Source organism: Hyla sarda, chromosome 8 (assembly GCF_029499605.1).
Source record: "Hyla sarda isolate aHylSar1 chromosome 8, aHylSar1.hap1, whole genome shotgun sequence".
Classification (NCBI taxonomy): domain Eukaryota; kingdom Metazoa; phylum Chordata; class Amphibia; order Anura; family Hylidae; genus Hyla; species Hyla sarda.
In genome coordinates, this window is record NC_079196.1 from 113,396,534 (window position 1) to 113,414,758 (window position 18,225).

The window sequence follows — 18,225 nt, forward strand, 5'->3', positions numbered from 1 at the left end:
GCCTGAACCCCCATCACTCCTCCTCTTGCATATAAGACAATATTTCAGATCTGCATATGAAAACAACACGCCTACCTTTGTTGCACATAGCTGCCTGCCTGTCTCTAGTTACCCCACTGGCTGTAGCTGCGTCCCTTCCGACATGGAATAACACCAACTGTAACGATAAACTGAAAATTAACAGTATAAACCTGCATCATTTTGGACTCTGGTATTTGCTGAATCTGGGTGACCTGACAATCGATGGTGGTGCCGCTGGTGATTCTGGCCTTCTTGGAATCTGTTGGGCCTATGTGTTAGCTCACACATCACTTGGGTATCCATGGTAACTACCACAACATGGTCATCTGCAGTTTACATCTAGCCCGTGGCATTGAATGGCATTTTAAAAGTGCTAAGGGTCCTGGTGCAATAATCCTCCCATGAGGATCAGCCTCAACGGCTTTGTAGATTGCACTCATGTCAGCAACTCCATATACATTTTTTTTTCTTCATGCTTCTTTCTTCATCCTTTTTTCTTTCTGTCATTCAGACTTTCATTCATTCGATCTCTCTCACTCACTTGCTTTAACTCATTTGTTCTCACTCACTCACTCACTCACTCAATCACTCACTCACTCATTCACTCTCACTCACTCTCACTCTCTCACTCACTCGCTCACTAAGTCAGTCTCTCTCTCTCTCTCTCTTTTTCTTTTTATATATATTTTTTTCCGTCTTCTTCTTCTTCTTCTTCAGACCCTGTCATAGCACTAATGCCTTTCCAATACCACCAGCAGATGGAGACACTCCATTGCAACATTGGTTGTGAGCAGCAGTTTCTAAAAACAAATGCCTCATGGCGGATTTCCCATCCATCAATGGATGGTAAATTTTGTTTTTATCATTCACTGACCACAGAAACCAATGCATGGTCAAGCAACAGCAATGACACACCCTTGTGTATAGGCATGAGACCCTCATGTCATTTAACAGGATTCAGCACCACCCACAAGACAGCTACCTGTCATGTCATGTCAAACCTGCACAGGTGTGCTAGATTATTATTATTTAGTTTTATTTTATTTTTTTACACCAATCAGTGTGCAAACATGGTCATTAAAACGCTAAATGAATAGACGTTCATAAACCAGTCAGTGCAACTCATCATTTTGGTCTCCAATTCTCAAACTCAAATTCTCACCCACGGAGGATTAAATGAGAATCTTTCTTGTTTAACACTGGAATGGGGTGGTGCACTGTTCACTACCCGAAGATACTGCCACATCGGGTCAATGCATAGGGCGACAGAAGCAAGCTTCCAAATCAGCTCCCTTTCTCAAAAATCCATTTAATTTATGGTCCCCAGATAGGGAACGTATGTATCAGTATGTGCTCACAAGTCACCCAAGTGCAAGTATTCACACAAAAAAAAACGTGCCTCAGGATGCGATCTGTCGCAAGATCCTTTCTTTTTTTTACACTTGATCTAAGCCAAAAGGCCTAGAGGGGATAACCGGGAAAGGGGTGGACCCAACCATGTCCCCTTCATGAGCACTCACATTACTCATAGGAATGGAAGGAAGGCTGGCAGCCAACCAGCCTCCCATACACTTTCTGGGTGGGTGGCAGTCAGCCACCCATACATACATACAGCACAGGCTAAACCCACATCATCACTTAAAAAAAGGACAGGCGACCATTGCACTCTGATGGAGCATTTAGCAATGCAATCCATAGCCTGGCTTTTGCCTGAACCCCCATCACTCCTCCTCTTGCATATAAGACAATATTTCAGATCTGCATATGAAAACAACACGCCTACCTTTGTTGCACATAGCTGCCTGCCTGTCTCTAGTTACCCCACTGGCTGTAGCTGCGTCCCTTCCGACATGGAATAACACCAACTGTAACGATAAACTGAAAATTAACAGTATAAACCTGCATCATTTTGGACTCTGGTATTTGCTGAATCCGGGTGACCTGACAATCGATGGTGGTGCCGCTGGTGATTCTGGCCTTCTTGGAATCTGTTGGGCCTATGTGTTAGCTCACACATCACTTGGGTATCCATGGTAACTACCACAACATGGTCATCTGCAGTTTACATCTAGCCCGTGGCATTGAATGGCATTTTAAAAGTGCTAAGGGTCCTGGTGCAATAATCCTCCCATGAGGATCAGCCTCAACGGCTTTGTAGATTGCACTCATGTCAGCAACTCCATATACATTTTTTTTTCTTCATGCTTCTTTCTTCATCCTTTTTTCTTTCTGTCATTCAGACTTTCATTCATTCGATCTCTCTCACTCACTTGCTTTAACTCATTTGTTCTCACTCACTCACTCACTCACTCAATCACTCACTCACTCACTCACTCACTCTCACTCACTCTCACTCTCTCACTCACTCGCTCACTAAGTCAGTCTCTCTCTCTCTCTCTCTTTTTCTTTTTATATATATTTTTTACCGTCTTCTTCTTCTTCTTCTTCAGACCCTGTCATAGCACTAATGCCTTTCCAATACCACCAGCAGATGGAGACACTCCATTGCAACATTGGTTGTGAGCAGCAGTTTCTAAAAACAAATGCCTCATGGCGGATTTCCCATCCATCAATGGATGGTAAATTTTGTTTTTATCATTCACTGACCACAGAAACCAATGCATGGTCAAGCAACAGCAATGACACACCCTTGTGTATAGGCATGAGACCCTCATGTCATTTAACAGGATTCAGCACCACCCACAAGACAGCTACCTGTCATGTCATGTCAAACCTGCACAGGTGTGCTAGATTATTATTATTTAGTTTTATTTTATTTTTTTACACCAATCAGTGTGCAAACATGGTCATTAAAACGCTAAATGAATAGACGTTCATAAACCAGTCAGTGCAACTCATCATTTTGGTCTCCAATTCTCAAACTCAAATTCTCACCCACGGAGGATTAAATGAGAATCTTTCTTGTTTAACACTGGAATGGGGTGGTGCACTGTTCACTACCCGAAGATACTGCCACATCGGGTCAATGCATAGGGCGACAGAAGCAAGCTTCCAAATCAGCTCCCTTTCTCAAAAATCCATTTAATTTATGGTCCCCAGATAGGGAACGTATGTATCAGTATGTGCTCACTAGTCACCCAAGTGCAAGTATTCACACAAAAAAAAACGTGCCTCAGGATGCGATCTGTCGCAAGATCCTTTCTTTTTTTACACTTGATCTAAGCCAAAAGGCCTAGAGGGGATAACCGGGAAAGGGGTGGACCCAACCATGTCCCCTTCATGAGCACTCACATTACTCATAGGAATGGAAGGAAGGCTGGCAGCCAACCAGCCTCCCATACACTTTCTGGGTGGGTGGCAGTCAGCCACCCATACATACATACAGCACAGGCTAAACCCACATCATCACTTAAAAAAAGGACAGGCGACCATTGCACTCTGATGGAGCATTTAGCAATGCAATCCATAGCCTGGCTTTTGCCTGAACCCCCATCACTCCTCCTCTTGCATATAAGACAATATTTCAGATCTGCATATGAAAACAACACGCCTACCTTTGTTGCACATAGCTGCCTGCCTGTCTCTAGTTACCCCACTGGCTGTAGCTGCGTCCCTTCCGACATGGAATAACACCAACTGTAACGATAAACTGAAAATTAACAGTATAAACCTGCATCATTTTGGACTCTGGTATTTGCTGAATCCGGGTGACCTGACAATCGATGGTGGTGCCGCTGGTGATTCTGGCCTTCTTGGAATCTGTTGGGCCTATGTGTTAGCTCACACATCACTTGGGTATCCATGGTAACTACCACAACATGGTCATCTGCAGTTTACATCTAGCCCGTGGCATTGAATGGCATTTTAAAAGTGCTAAGGGTCCTGGTGCAATAATCCTCCCATGAGGATCAGCCTCAACGGCTTTGTAGATTGCACTCATGTCAGCAACTCCATATACATTTTTTTTTCTTCATGCTTCTTTCTTCATCCTTTTTTCTTTCTGTCATTCAGACTTTCATTCATTCGATCTCTCTCACTCACTTGCTTTAACTCATTTGTTCTCACTCACTCACTCACTCACTCAATCACTCACTCACTCATTCACTCTCACTCACTCTCTCACTCACTCGCTCACTAAGTCAGTCTCTCTCTCTCTCTCTCTTTTTCTTTTTATATATATTTTTTTCCGTCTTCTTCTTCTTCTTCTTCAGACCCTGTCATAGCACTAATGCCTTTCCAATACCACCAGCAGATGGAGACACTCCATTGCAACATTGGTTGTGAGCAGCAGTTTCTAAAAACAAATGCCTCATGGCGGATTTCCCATCCATCAATGGATGGTAAATTTTGTTTTTATCATTCACTGACCACAGAAACCAATGCATGGTCAAGCAACAGCAATGACACACCCTTGTGTATAGGCATGAGACCCTCATGTCATTTAACAGGATTCAGCACCACCCACAAGACAGCTACCTGTCATGTCATGTCAAACCTGCACAGGTGTGCTAGATTATTATTATTTAGTTTTATTTTATTTTTTTACACCAATCAGTGTGCAAACATGGTCATTAAAACGCTAAATGAATAGACGTTCATAAACCAGTCAGTGCAACTCATCATTTTGGTCTCCAATTCTCAAACTCAAATTCTCACCCACGGAGGATTAAATGAGAATCTTTCTTGTTTAACACTGGAATGGGGTGGTGCACTGTTCACTACCCGAAGATACTGCCACATCGGGTCAATGCATAGGGCGACAGAAGCAAGCTTCCAAATCAGCTCCCTTTCTCAAAAATCCATTTAATTTATGGTCCCCAGATAGGGAACGTATGTATCAGTATGTGCTCACAAGTCACCCAAGTGCAAGTATTCACACAAAAAAAAACGTGCCTCAGGATGCGATCTGTCGCAAGATCCTTTCTTTTTTTACACTTGATCTAAGCCAAAAGGCCTAGAGGGGATAACCGGGAAAGGGGTGGACCCAACCATGTCCCCTTCATGAGCACTCACATTACTCATAGGAATGGAAGGAAGGCTGGCAGCCAACCAGCCTCCCATACACTTTCTGGGTGGGTGGCAGTCAGCCACCCATACATACATACAGCACAGGCTAAACCCACATCATCACTTAAAAAAAGGACAGGCGACCATTGCACTCTGATGGAGCATTTAGCAATGCAATCCATAGCCTGGCTTTTGCCTGAACCCCCATCACTCCTCCTCTTGCATATAAGACAATATTTCAGATCTGCATATGAAAACAACACGCCTACCTTTGTTGCACATAGCTGCCTGCCTGTCTCTAGTTACCCCACTGGCTGTAGCTGCGTCCCTTCCGACATGGAATAACACCAACTGTAACGATAAACTGAAAATTAACAGTATAAACCTGCATCATTTTGGACTCTGGTATTTGCTGAATCCGGGTGACCTGACAATCGATGGTGGTGCCGCTGGTGATTCTGGCCTTCTTGGAATCTGTTGGGCCTATGTGTTAGCTCACACATCACTTGGGTATCCATGGTAACTACCACAACATGGTCATCTGCAGTTTACATCTAGCCCGTGGCATTGAATGGCATTTTAAAAGTGCTAAGGGTCCTGGTGCAATAATCCTCCCATGAGGATCAGCCTCAACGGCTTTGTAGATTGCACTCATGTCAGCAACTCCATATACATTTTTTTTTCTTCATGCTTCTTTCTTCATCCTTTTTTCTTTCTGTCATTCAGACTTTCATTCATTCGATCTCTCTCACTCACTTGCTTTAACTCATTTGTTCTCACTCACTCACTCACTCACTCAATCACTCACTCACTCATTCACTCTCACTCACTCTCACTCTCTCACTCACTCGCTCACTAAGTCAGTCTCTCTCTCTCTCTCTCTTTTTCTTTTTATATATATTTTTTTCCGTCTTCTTCTTCTTCTTCTTCAGACCCTGTCATAGCACTAATGCCTTTCCAATACCACCAGCAGATGGAGACACTCCATTGCAACATTGGTTGTGAGCAGCAGTTTCTAAAAACAAATGCCTCATGGCGGATTTCCCATCCATCAATGGATGGTAAATTTTGTTTTTATCATTCACTGACCACAGAAACCAATGCATGGTCAAGCAACAGCAATGACACACCCTTGTGTATAGGCATGAGACCCTCATGTCATTTAACAGGATTCAGCACCACCCACAAGACAGCTACCTGTCATGTCATGTCAAACCTGCACAGGTGTGCTAGATTATTATTATTTAGTTTTATTTTATTTTTTTACACCAATCAGTGTGCAAACATGGTCATTAAAACGCTAAATGAATAGACGTTCATAAACCAGTCAGTGCAACTCATCATTTTGGTCTCCAATTCTCAAACTCAAATTCTCACCCACGGAGGATTAAATGAGAATCTTTCTTGTTTAACACTGGAATGGGGTGGTGCACTGTTCACTACCCGAAGATACTGCCACATCGGGTCAATGCATAGGGCGACAGAAGCAAGCTTCCAAATCAGCTCCCTTTCTCAAAAATCCATTTAATTTATGGTCCCCAGATAGGGAACGTATGTATCAGTATGTGCTCACTAGTCACCCAAGTGCAAGTATTCACACAAAAAAAAACGTGCCTCAGGATGCGATCTGTCGCAAGATCCTTTCTTTTTTTACACTTGATCTAAGCCAAAAGGCCTAGAGGGGATAACCGGGAAAGGGGTGGACCCAACCATGTCCCCTTCATGAGCACTCACATTACTCATAGGAATGGAAGGAAGGCTGGCAGCCAACCAGCCTCCCATACACTTTCTGGGTGGGTGGCAGTCAGCCACCCATACATACATACAGCACAGGCTAAACCCACATCATCACTTAAAAAAAGGACAGGCGACCATTGCACTCTGATGGAGCATTTAGCAATGCAATCCATAGCCTGGCTTTTGCCTGAACCCCCATCACTCCTCCTCTTGCATATAAGACAATATTTCAGATCTGCATATGAAAACAACACGCCTACCTTTGTTGCACATAGCTGCCTGCCTGTCTCTAGTTACCCCACTGGCTGTAGCTGCGTCCCTTCCGACATGGAATAACACCAACTGTAACGATAAACTGAAAATTAACAGTATAAACCTGCATCATTTTGGACTCTGGTATTTGCTGAATCCGGGTGACCTGACAATCGATGGTGGTGCCGCTGGTGATTCTGGCCTTCTTGGAATCTGTTGGGCCTATGTGTTAGCTCACACATCACTTGGGTATCCATGGTAACTACCACAACATGGTCATCTGCAGTTTACATCTAGCCCGTGGCATTGAATGGCATTTTAAAAGTGCTAAGGGTCCTGGTGCAATAATCCTCCCATGAGGATCAGCCTCAACGGCTTTGTAGATTGCACTCATGTCAGCAACTCCATATACATTTTTTTTTCTTCATGCTTCTTTCTTCATCCTTTTTTCTTTCTGTCATTCAGACTTTCATTCATTCGATCTCTCTCACTCACTTGCTTTAACTCATTTGTTCTCACTCACTCACTCACTCACTCAATCACTCACTCACTCATTCACTCTCACTCACTCTCACTCTCTCACTCACTCGCTCACTAAGTCAGTCTCTCTCTCTCTCTCTCTTTTTCTTTTTATATATATTTTTTTCCGTCTTCTTCTTCTTCTTCTTCAGACCCTGTCATAGCACTAATGCCTTTCCAATACCACCAGCAGATGGAGACACTCCATTGCAACATTGGTTGTGAGCAGCAGTTTCTAAAAACAAATGCCTCATGGCGGATTTCCCATCCATCAATGGATGGTAAATTTTGTTTTTATCATTCACTGACCACAGAAACCAATGCATGGTCAAGCAACAGCAATGACACACCCTTGTGTATAGGCATGAGACCCTCATGTCATTTAACAGGATTCAGCACCACCCACAAGACAGCTACCTGTCATGTCATGTCAAACCTGCACAGGTGTGCTAGATTATTATTATTTAGTTTTATTTTATTTTTTTACACCAATCAGTGTGCAAACATGGTCATTAAAACGCTAAATGAATAGACGTTCATAAACCAGTCAGTGCAACTCATCATTTTGGTCTCCAATTCTCAAACTCAAATTCTCACCCACGGAGGATTAAATGAGAATCTTTCTTGTTTAACACTGGAATGGGGTGGTGCACTGTTCACTACCCGAAGATACTGCCACATCGGGTCAATGCATAGGGCGACAGAAGCAAGCTTCCAAATCAGCTCCCTTTCTCAAAAATCCATTTAATTTATGGTCCCCAGATAGGGAACGTATGTATCAGTATGTGCTCACAAGTCACCCAAGTGCAAGTATTCACACAAAAAAAAACGTGCCTCAGGATGCGATCTGTCGCAAGATCCTTTCTTTTTTTACACTTGATCTAAGCCAAAAGGCCTAGAGGGGATAACCGGGAAAGGGGTGGACCCAACCATGTCCCCTTCATGAGCACTCACATTACTCATAGGAATGGAAGGAAGGCTGGCAGCCAACCAGCCTCCCATACACTTTCTGGGTGGGTGGCAGTCAGCCACCCATACATACATACAGCACAGGCTAAACCCACATCATCACTTAAAAAAAGGACAGGCGACCATTGCACTCTGATGGAGCATTTAGCAATGCAATCCATAGCCTGGCTTTTGCCTGAACCCCCATCACTCCTCCTCTTGCATATAAGACAATATTTCAGATCTGCATATGAAAACAACACGCCTACCTTTGTTGCACATAGCTGCCTGCCTGTCTCTAGTTACCCCACTGGCTGTAGCTGCGTCCCTTCCGACATGGAATAACACCAACTGTAACGATAAACTGAAAATTAACAGTATAAACCTGCATCATTTTGGACTCTGGTATTTGCTGAATCCGGGTGACCTGACAATCGATGGTGGTGCCGCTGGTGATTCTGGCCTTCTTGGAATCTGTTGGGCCTATGTGTTAGCTCACACATCACTTGGGTATCCATGGTAACTACCACAACATGGTCATCTGCAGTTTACATCTAGCCCGTGGCATTGAATGGCATTTTAAAAGTGCTAAGGGTCCTGGTGCAATAATCCTCCCATGAGGATCAGCCTCAACGGCTTTGTAGATTGCACTCATGTCAGCAACTCCATATACATTTTTTTTTCTTCATGCTTCTTTCTTCATCCTTTTTTCTTTCTGTCATTCAGACTTTCATTCATTCGATCTCTCTCACTCACTTGCTTTAACTCATTTGTTCTCACTCACTCACTCACTCACTCACTCAATCACTCACTCACTCATTCACTCTCACTCACTCTCACTCTCTCACTCACTCGCTCACTAAGTCAGTCTCTCTCTCTCTCTCTCTTTTTCTTTTTATATATATTTTTTTCCGTCTTCTTCTTCTTCTTCTTCAGACCCTGTCATAGCACTAATGCCTTTCCAATACCACCAGCAGATGGAGACACTCCATTGCAACATTGGTTGTGAGCAGCAGTTTCTAAAAACAAATGCCTCATGGCGGATTTCCCATCCATCAATGGATGGTAAATTTTGTTTTTATCATTCACTGACCACAGAAACCAATGCATGGTCAAGCAACAGCAATGACACACCCTTGTGTATAGGCATGAGACCCTCATGTCATTTAACAGGATTCAGCACCACCCACAAGACAGCTACCTGTCATGTCATGTCAAACCTGCACAGGTGTGCTAGATTATTATTATTTAGTTTTATTTTATTTTTTTACACCAATCAGTGTGCAAACATGGTCATTAAAACGCTAAATGAATAGACGTTCATAAACCAGTCAGTGCAACTCATCATTTTGGTCTCCAATTCTCAAACTCAAATTCTCACCCACGGAGGATTAAATGAGAATCTTTCTTGTTTAACACTGGAATGGGGTGGTGCACTGTTCACTACCCGAAGATACTGCCACATCGGGTCAATGCATAGGGCGACAGAAGCAAGCTTCCAAATCAGCTCCCTTTCTCAAAAATCCATTTAATTTATGGTCCCCAGATAGGGAACGTATGTATCAGTATGTGCTCACAAGTCACCCAAGTGCAAGTATTCACACAAAAAAAAACGTGCCTCAGGATGCGATCTGTCGCAAGATCCTTTCTTTTTTTACACTTGATCTAAGCCAAAAGGCTTAGAGGGGATAACCGGGAAAGGGGTGGACCCAACCATGTCCCCTTCATGAGCACTCACATTACTCATAGGAATGGAAGGAAGGCTGGCAGCCAACCAGCCTCCCATACACTTTCTGGGTGGGTGGCAGTCAGCCACCCATACATACATACAGCACAGGCTAAACCCACATCATCACTTAAAAAAAGGACAGGCGACCATTGCACTCTGATGGAGCATTTAGCAATGCAATCCATAGCCTGGCTTTTGCCTGAACCCCCATCACTCCTCCTCTTGCATATAAGACAATATTTCAGATCTGCATATGAAAACAACACGCCTACCTTTGTTGCACATAGCTGCCTGCCTGTCTCTAGTTACCCCACTGGCTGTAGCTGCGTCCCTTCCGACATGGAATAACACCAACTGTAACGATAAACTGAAAATTAACAGTATAAACCTGCATCATTTTGGACTCTGGTATTTGCTGAATCCGGGTGACCTGACAATCGATGGTGGTGCCGCTGGTGATTCTGGCCTTCTTGGAATCTGTTGGGCCTATGTGTTAGCTCACACATCACTTGGGTATCCATGGTAACTACCACAACATGGTCATCTGCAGTTTACATCTAGCCCGTGGCATTGAATGGCATTTTAAAAGTGCTAAGGGTCCTGGTGCAATAATCCTCCCATGAGGATCAGCCTCAACGGCTTTGTAGATTGCACTCATGTCAGCAACTCCATATACATTTTTTTTTCTTCATGCTTCTTTCTTCATCCTTTTTTCTTTCTGTCATTCAGACTTTCATTCATTCGATCTCTCTCACTCACTTGCTTTAACTCATTTGTTCTCACTCACTCACTCACTCAATCACTCACTCATTCACTCTCACTCACTCTCACTCTCTCACTCACTCGCTCACTAAGTCAGTCTCTCTCTCTCTCTCTCTTTTTCTATTTATATATATTTTTTTCCGTCTTCTTCTTCTTCAGACCCTGTCATAGCACTAATGCCTTTCCAATACCACCAGCAGATGGAGACACTCCATTGCAACATTGGTTGTGAGCAGCAGTTTCTAAAAACAAATGCCTCATGGCGGATTTCCCATCCATCAATGGATGGTAAATTTTGTTTTTATCATTCACTGACCACAGAAACCAATGCATGGTCAAGCAACAGCAATGACACACCCTTGTGTATAGGCATGAGACCCTCATGTCATTTAACAGGATTCAGCACCACCCACAAGACAGCTACCTGTCATGTCATGTCAAACCTGCACAGGTGTGCTAGATTATTATTATTTAGTTTTATTTTATTTTTTTACACCAATCAGTGTGCAAACATGGTCATTAAAACGCTAAATGAATAGACGTTCATAAACCAGTCAGTGCAACTCATCATTTTGGTCTCCAATTCTCAAACTCAAATTCTCACCCACGGAGGATTAAATGAGAATCTTTCTTGTTTAACACTGGAATGGGGTGGTGCACTGTTCACTACCCGAAGATACTGCCACATCGGGTCAATGCATAGGGTGACAGAAGCAAGCTTCCAAATCAGCTCCCTTTCTCAAAAATCCATTTAATATATGGTCCCCAGATAGGGAACGTATGTATCAGTATGTGCTCACAAGTCACCCAAGTGCAAGTATTCACACAAAAAAAAACGTGCCTCAGGATGCGATCTGTCGCAAGATCCTTTCTTTTTTTACACTTGATCTAAGCCAAAAGGCCTAGAGGGGATAACCGGGAAAGGGGTGGACCCAACCATGTCCCCTTCATGAGCACTCACATTACTCATAGGAATGGAAGGAAGGCTGGCAGCCAACCAGCCTCCCATACACTTTCTGGGTGGGTGGCAGTCAGCCACCCATACATACATACAGCACAGGCTAAACCCACATCATCACTTAAAAAAAGGACAGGCGACCATTGCACTCTGATGGAGCATTTAGCAATGCAATCCATAGCCTGGCTTTTGCCTGAACCCCCATCACTCCTCCTCTTGCATATAAGACAATATTTCAGATCTGCATATGAAAACAACACGCCTACCTTTGTTGCACATAGCTGCCTGCCTGTCTCTAGTTACCCCACTGGCTGTAGCTGCGTCCCTTCCGACATGGAATAACACCAACTGTAACGATAAACTGAAAATTAACAGTATAAACCTGCATCATTTTGGACTCTGGTATTTGCTGAATCCGGGTGACCTGACAATCGATGGTGGTGCCGCTGGTGATTCTGGCCTTCTTGGAATCTGTTGGGCCTATGTGTTAGCTCACACATCACTTGGGTATCCATGGTAACTACCACAACATGGTCATCTGCAGTTTACATCTAGCCCGTGGCATTGAATGGCATTTTAAAAGTGCTAAGGGTCCTGGTGCAATAATCCTCCCATGAGGATCAGCCTCAACGGCTTTGTAGATTGCACTCATGTCAGCAACTCCATATACATTTTTTTTTCTTCATGCTTCTTTCTTCATCCTTTTTTCTTTCTGTCATTCAGACTTTCATTCATTCGATCTCTCTCACTCACTTGCTTTAACTCATTTGTTCTCACTCACTCACTCAATCACTCACTCACTCATTCACTCTCACTCACTCTCACTCTCTCACTCACTCGCTCACTAAGTCAGTCTCTCTCTCTCTCTCTCTTTTTCTTTTTATATATATTTTTTTCCGTCTTCTTCTTCTTCTTCTTCAGACCCTGTCATAGCACTAATGCCTTTCCAATACCACCAGCAGATGGAGACACTCCATTGCAACATTGGTTGTGAGCAGCAGTTTCTAAAAACAAATGCCTCATGGCGGATTTCCCATCCATCAATGGATGGTAAATTTTGTTTTTATCATTCACTGACCACAGAAACCAATGCATGGTCAAGCAACAGCAATGACACACCCTTGTGTATAGGCATGAGACCCTCATGTCATTTAACAGGATTCAGCACCACCCACAAGACAGCTACCTGTCATGTCATGTCAAACCTGCACAGGTGTGCTAGATTATTATTATTTAGTTTTATTTTATTTTTTTACACCAATCAGTGTGCAAACATGGTCATTAAAACGCTAAATGAATAGACGTTCATAAAACAGTCAGTGCAACTCATCATTTTGGTCTCCAATTCTCAAACTCAAATTCTCACCCACGGAGGATTAAATGAGAATCTTTCTTGTTTAACACTGGAATGGGGTGGTGCACTGTTCACTACCCGAAGATACTGCCACATCGGGTCAATGCATAGGGCGACAGAAGCAAGCTTCCAAATCAGCTCCCTTTCTCAAAAATCCATTTAATTTATGGTCCCCAGATAGAGAACGTATGTATCAGTATGTGCTCACAAGTCACCCAAGTGCAAGTATTCACACAAAAAAAAACGTGCCTCAGGATGCGATCTGTCGCAAGATCCTTTCTTTTTTTACACTTGATCTAAGCCAAAAGGCCTAGAGGGGATAACCGGGAAAGGGGTGGACCCAACCATGTCCCCTTCATGAGCACTCACATTACTCATAGGAATGGAAGGAAGGCTGGCAGCCAACCAGCCTCCCATACACTTTCTGGGTGGGTGGCAGTCAGCCACCCATACATACATACATCACAGGCTAAACCCACATCATCACTTAAAAAAAGGACAGGCGACCATTGCACTCTGATGGAGCATTTAGCAATGCAATCCATAGCCTGGCTTTTGCCTGAACCCCCATCACTCCTCCTCTTGCATATAAGACAATATTTCAGATCTGCATATGAAAACAACACGCCTACCTTTGTTGCACATAGCTGCCTGCCTGTCTCTAGTTACCCCACTGGCTGTAGCTGCGTCCCTTCCGACATGGAATAACACCAACTGTAACGATAAACTGAAAATTAACAGTATAAACCTGCATCATTTTGGACTCTGGTATTTGCTGAATCCGGGTGACCTGACAATCAATGGTGGTGCCGCTGGTGATTCTGGCCTTCTTGGAATCTGTTGGGCCTATGTGTTAGCTCACACATCACTTGGGTATCCATGGTAACTACCACAACATGGTCATCTGCAGTTTACATCTAGCCCGTGGCATTGAATGGCATTTTAAAAGTGCTAAGGGTCCTGGTGCAATAATCCTCCCATGAGGATCAGCCTCAACGGCTTTGTAGATTGCACTCATGTCAGCAACTCCATATACATTTTTTTTTCTTCATGCTTCTTTCTTCATCCTTTTTTCTTTCTGTCATTCAGACTTTCATTCATTCGATCTCTCTCACTCACTTGCTTTAACTCATTTGTTCTCACTCACTCACTCACTCACTCAATCACTCACTCACTCATTCACTCTCACTCACTCTCACTCTCTCACTCACTAAGTCAGTCTCTCTCTCTCTCTTTTTCTTTTTATATATATTTTTTTCCGTCTTCTTCTTCTTCAGACCCTGTCATAGCACTAATGCCTTTCCAATACCACCAGCAGATGGAGACACTCCATTGCAACATTGGTTGTGAGCAGCAGTTTCTAAAAACAAATGCCTCATGGCGGATTTCCCATCCATCAATGGATGGTAAATTTTGTTTTTATCATTCACTGACCACAGAAACCAATGCATGGTCAAGCAACAGCAATGACACACCCTTGTGTATAGGCATGAGACCCTCATGTCATTTAACAGGATTCAGCACCACCCACAAGACAGCTACCTGTCATGTCATGTCAAACCTGCACAGGTGTGCTAGATTATTATTATTTAGTTTTATTTTATTTTTTTACACCAATCAGTGTGCAAACATGGTCATTAAAACGCTAAATGAATAGACGTTCATAAACCAGTCAGTGCAACTCATCATTTTGGTCTCCAATTCTCAAACTCAAATTCTCACCCACGGAGGATTAAATGAGAATCTTTCTTGTTTAACACTGGAATGGGGTGGTGCACTGTTCACTACCCGAAGATACTGCCACATCGGGTCAATGCATAGGGCGACAGAAGCAAGCTTCCAAATCAGCTCCCTTTCTCAAAAATCCATTTAATTTATGGTCCCCAGATAGGGAACGTATGTATCAGTATGTGCTCACAAGTCACCCAAGTGCAAGTATTCACACAAAAAAAAACGTGCCTCAGGATGCGATCTGTCGCAAGATCCTTTCTTTTTTTACACTTGATCTAAGCCAAAAGGCCTAGAGGGGATAACCGGGAAAGGGGTGGACCCAACCATGTCCCCTTCATGAGCACTCACATTACTCATAGGAATGGAAGGAAGGCTGGCAGCCAACCAGCCTCCCATACACTTTCTGGGTGGGTGGCAGTCAGCCACCCATACATACATACAGCACAGGCTAAACCCACATCATCACTTAAAAAAAGGACAGGCGACCATTGCACTCTGATGGAGCATTTAGCAATGCAATCCATAGCCTGGCTTTTGCCTGAACCCCCATCACTCCTCCTCTTGCATATAAGACAATATTTCAGATCTGCATATGAAAACAACACGCCTACCTTTGTTGCACATAGCTGCCTGCCTGTCTCTAGTTACCCCACTGGCTGTAGCTGCGTCCCTTCCGACATGGAATAACACCAACTGTAACGATAAACTGAAAATTAACAGTATAAACCTGCATCATTTTGGACTCTGGTATTTGCTGAATCCGGGTGACCTGACAATCGATGGTGGTGCCGCTGGTGATTCTGGCCTTCTTGGAATCTGTTGGGCCTATGTGTTAGCTCACACATCACTTGGGTATCCATGGTAACTACCACAACATGGTCATCTGCAGTTTACATCTAGCCCGTGGCATTGAATGGCATTTTAAAAGTGCTAAGGGTCCTGGTGCAATAATCCTCCCATGAGGATCAGCCTCAACGGCTTTGTAGATTGCACTCATGTCAGCAACTCCATATACATTTTTTTTTCTTCATGCTTCTTTCTTCATCCTTTTTTCTTTCTGTCATTCAGACTTTCATTCATTCGATCTCTCTCACTCACTTGCTTTAACTCATTTGTTCTCACTCACTCACTCACTCACTCAATCACTCACTCACTCATTCACTCTCACTCACTCTCACTCTCTCACTCACTAAGTCAGTCTCTCTCTCTCTCTCTCTTTTTCTTTTTATATATATTTTTTTCCGTCTTCTTCTTCTTCAGACCCTGTCATAGCACTAATGCCTTTCCAATACCACCAGCAGATGGAGACACTCCATTGCAACATTGGTTGTGAGCAGCAGTTTCTAAAAACAAATGCCTCATGGCGGATTTCCCATCCATCAATGGATGGTAAATTTTGTTTTTATCATTCACTGACCACAGAAACCAATGCATGGTCAAGCAACAGCAATGACACACCCTTGTGTATAGGCATGAGACCCTCATGTCATTTAACAGGATTCAGCACCACCCACAAGACAGCTACCTGTCATGTCATGTCAAACCTGCACAGGTGTGCTAGATTATTATTATTTAGTTTTATTTTATTTTTTTACACCAATCAGTGTGCAAACATGGTCATTAAAACGCTAAATGAATAGACGTTCATAAACCAGTCAGTGCAACTCATCATTTTGGTCTCCAATTCTCAAACTCAAATTCTCACCCACGGAGGATTAAATGAGAATCTTTCTTGTTTAACACTGGAATGGGGTGGTGCACTGTTCACTACCCGAAGATACTGCCACATCGGGTCAATGCATAGGGCGACAGAAGCAAGCTTCCAAATCAGCTCCCTTTCTCAAAAATCCATTTAATTTATGGTCCCCAGATAGGGAACGTATGTATCAGTATGTGCTCACAAGTCACCCAAGTGCAAGTGTTCACACAAAAAAAAACGTGCCTCAGGATGCGATCTGTCGCAAGATCCTTTCTTTTTTTACACTTAATCTAAGACAAAAGGCCTAGAGGGGATAACCGGGAAAGGGGTGGACCCAACCATGTCCCCTTCATGAGCACTCACATTACTCATAGGAATGGAAGGAAGGCTGGCAGCCAACCAGCCTCCCATACACTTTCTGGGTGGGTGGCAGTCAGCCACCCATACATACATACAGCACAGGCTAAACCCACATCATCACTTAAAAAAAGGACAGGCGACCATTGCACTCTGATGGAGCATTTAGCAATGCAATCCATAGCCTGGCTTTTGCCTGAACCCCCATCACTCCTCCTCTTGCATATAAGACAATATTTCAGATCTGCATATGAAAACAACACGCCTACCTTTGTTGCACATAGCTGCCTGCCTGTCTCTAGTTACCCCACTGGCTGTAGCTGCGTCCCTTCCGACATGGAATAACACCAACTGTAACGATAAACTGAAAATTAACAGTATAAACCTGCATCATTTTGGACTCTGGTATTTGCTGAATCCGGGTGACCTGACAATCGATGGTGGTGCCGCTGGTGATTCTGGCCTTCTTGGAATCTGTTGGGCCTATGTGTTAGCTCACACATCACTTGGGTATCCATGGTAACAACCACAACACGGTCATCTGCAGTTTACATCTAGCCCGTAGCATTGAATGGCATTTTAAAAGTGCTAAGGGTCCTGGTGCAATAATCCTCCCATGAGGATCAGCCTCAACGGCTTTGTAGATTGCACTCATGTCAGCAACTCCATATACATTTTTTTTTCTTCATGCTTCTTTCTTCATCCTTTTTTCTTTCTGTCATTCAGACTTTCATTCATTCGATCTCTCTCACTCACTTGCTTTAACTCATTTGTTCTCACTCACTCACTCACTCACTCAATCACTCACTCACTCATTCACTCTCACTCACTCTCACTCTCTCACTCACTCGCTCACTAAGTCAGTCTCTCTCTCTCTCTCTCTTTTTCTTTTTATATATATTTTTTTCCGTCTTCTTCTTCTTCTTCTTCAGACCCTGTCATAGCACTAATGCCTTTCCAATACCACCAGCAGATGGAGACACTCCATTGCAACATTGGTTGTGAGCAGCAGTTTCTAAAAACAAATGCCTCATGGCGGATTTCCCATCCATCAATGGATGGTAAATTTTGTTTTTATCATTCACTGACCACAGAAACCAATGCATGGTCAAGCAACAGCAATGACACACCCTTGTGTATAGGCATGAGACCCTCATGTCATTTAACAGGATTCAGCACCACCCACAAGA

General features: G+C 43.4%; 10 pseudogenes; all 10 read right to left on the reverse strand.

Annotated features, from left to right (window-relative positions):
* Window positions 1-1,228: 1,228 nt before the first annotated feature.
* LOC130288553 (U2 spliceosomal RNA) lies at window positions 1,229-1,493 on the reverse strand (annotated as a pseudogene).
* Window positions 1,494-2,961: 1,468 nt separating this feature from the next.
* On the reverse strand, window positions 2,962-3,225 carry LOC130285642 (U2 spliceosomal RNA; annotated as a pseudogene).
* A 1,458-nt stretch (window positions 3,226-4,683) lies between these two features.
* Window positions 4,684-4,947, reverse strand: LOC130286187 (U2 spliceosomal RNA; annotated as a pseudogene).
* A 1,464-nt stretch (window positions 4,948-6,411) lies between these two features.
* LOC130285643 (U2 spliceosomal RNA) lies at window positions 6,412-6,675 on the reverse strand (annotated as a pseudogene).
* Window positions 6,676-8,139: 1,464 nt separating this feature from the next.
* Window positions 8,140-8,403, reverse strand: LOC130286188 (U2 spliceosomal RNA; annotated as a pseudogene).
* Window positions 8,404-9,871: 1,468 nt separating this feature from the next.
* On the reverse strand, window positions 9,872-10,135 carry LOC130289096 (U2 spliceosomal RNA; annotated as a pseudogene).
* A 1,450-nt stretch (window positions 10,136-11,585) lies between these two features.
* LOC130288753 (U2 spliceosomal RNA) lies at window positions 11,586-11,849 on the reverse strand (annotated as a pseudogene).
* A 1,456-nt stretch (window positions 11,850-13,305) lies between these two features.
* On the reverse strand, window positions 13,306-13,569 carry LOC130289171 (U2 spliceosomal RNA; annotated as a pseudogene).
* A 1,446-nt stretch (window positions 13,570-15,015) lies between these two features.
* Window positions 15,016-15,279, reverse strand: LOC130286189 (U2 spliceosomal RNA; annotated as a pseudogene).
* Window positions 15,280-16,729: 1,450 nt separating this feature from the next.
* Window positions 16,730-16,993, reverse strand: LOC130289958 (U2 spliceosomal RNA; annotated as a pseudogene).
* Window positions 16,994-18,225: the final 1,232 nt, after the last annotated feature.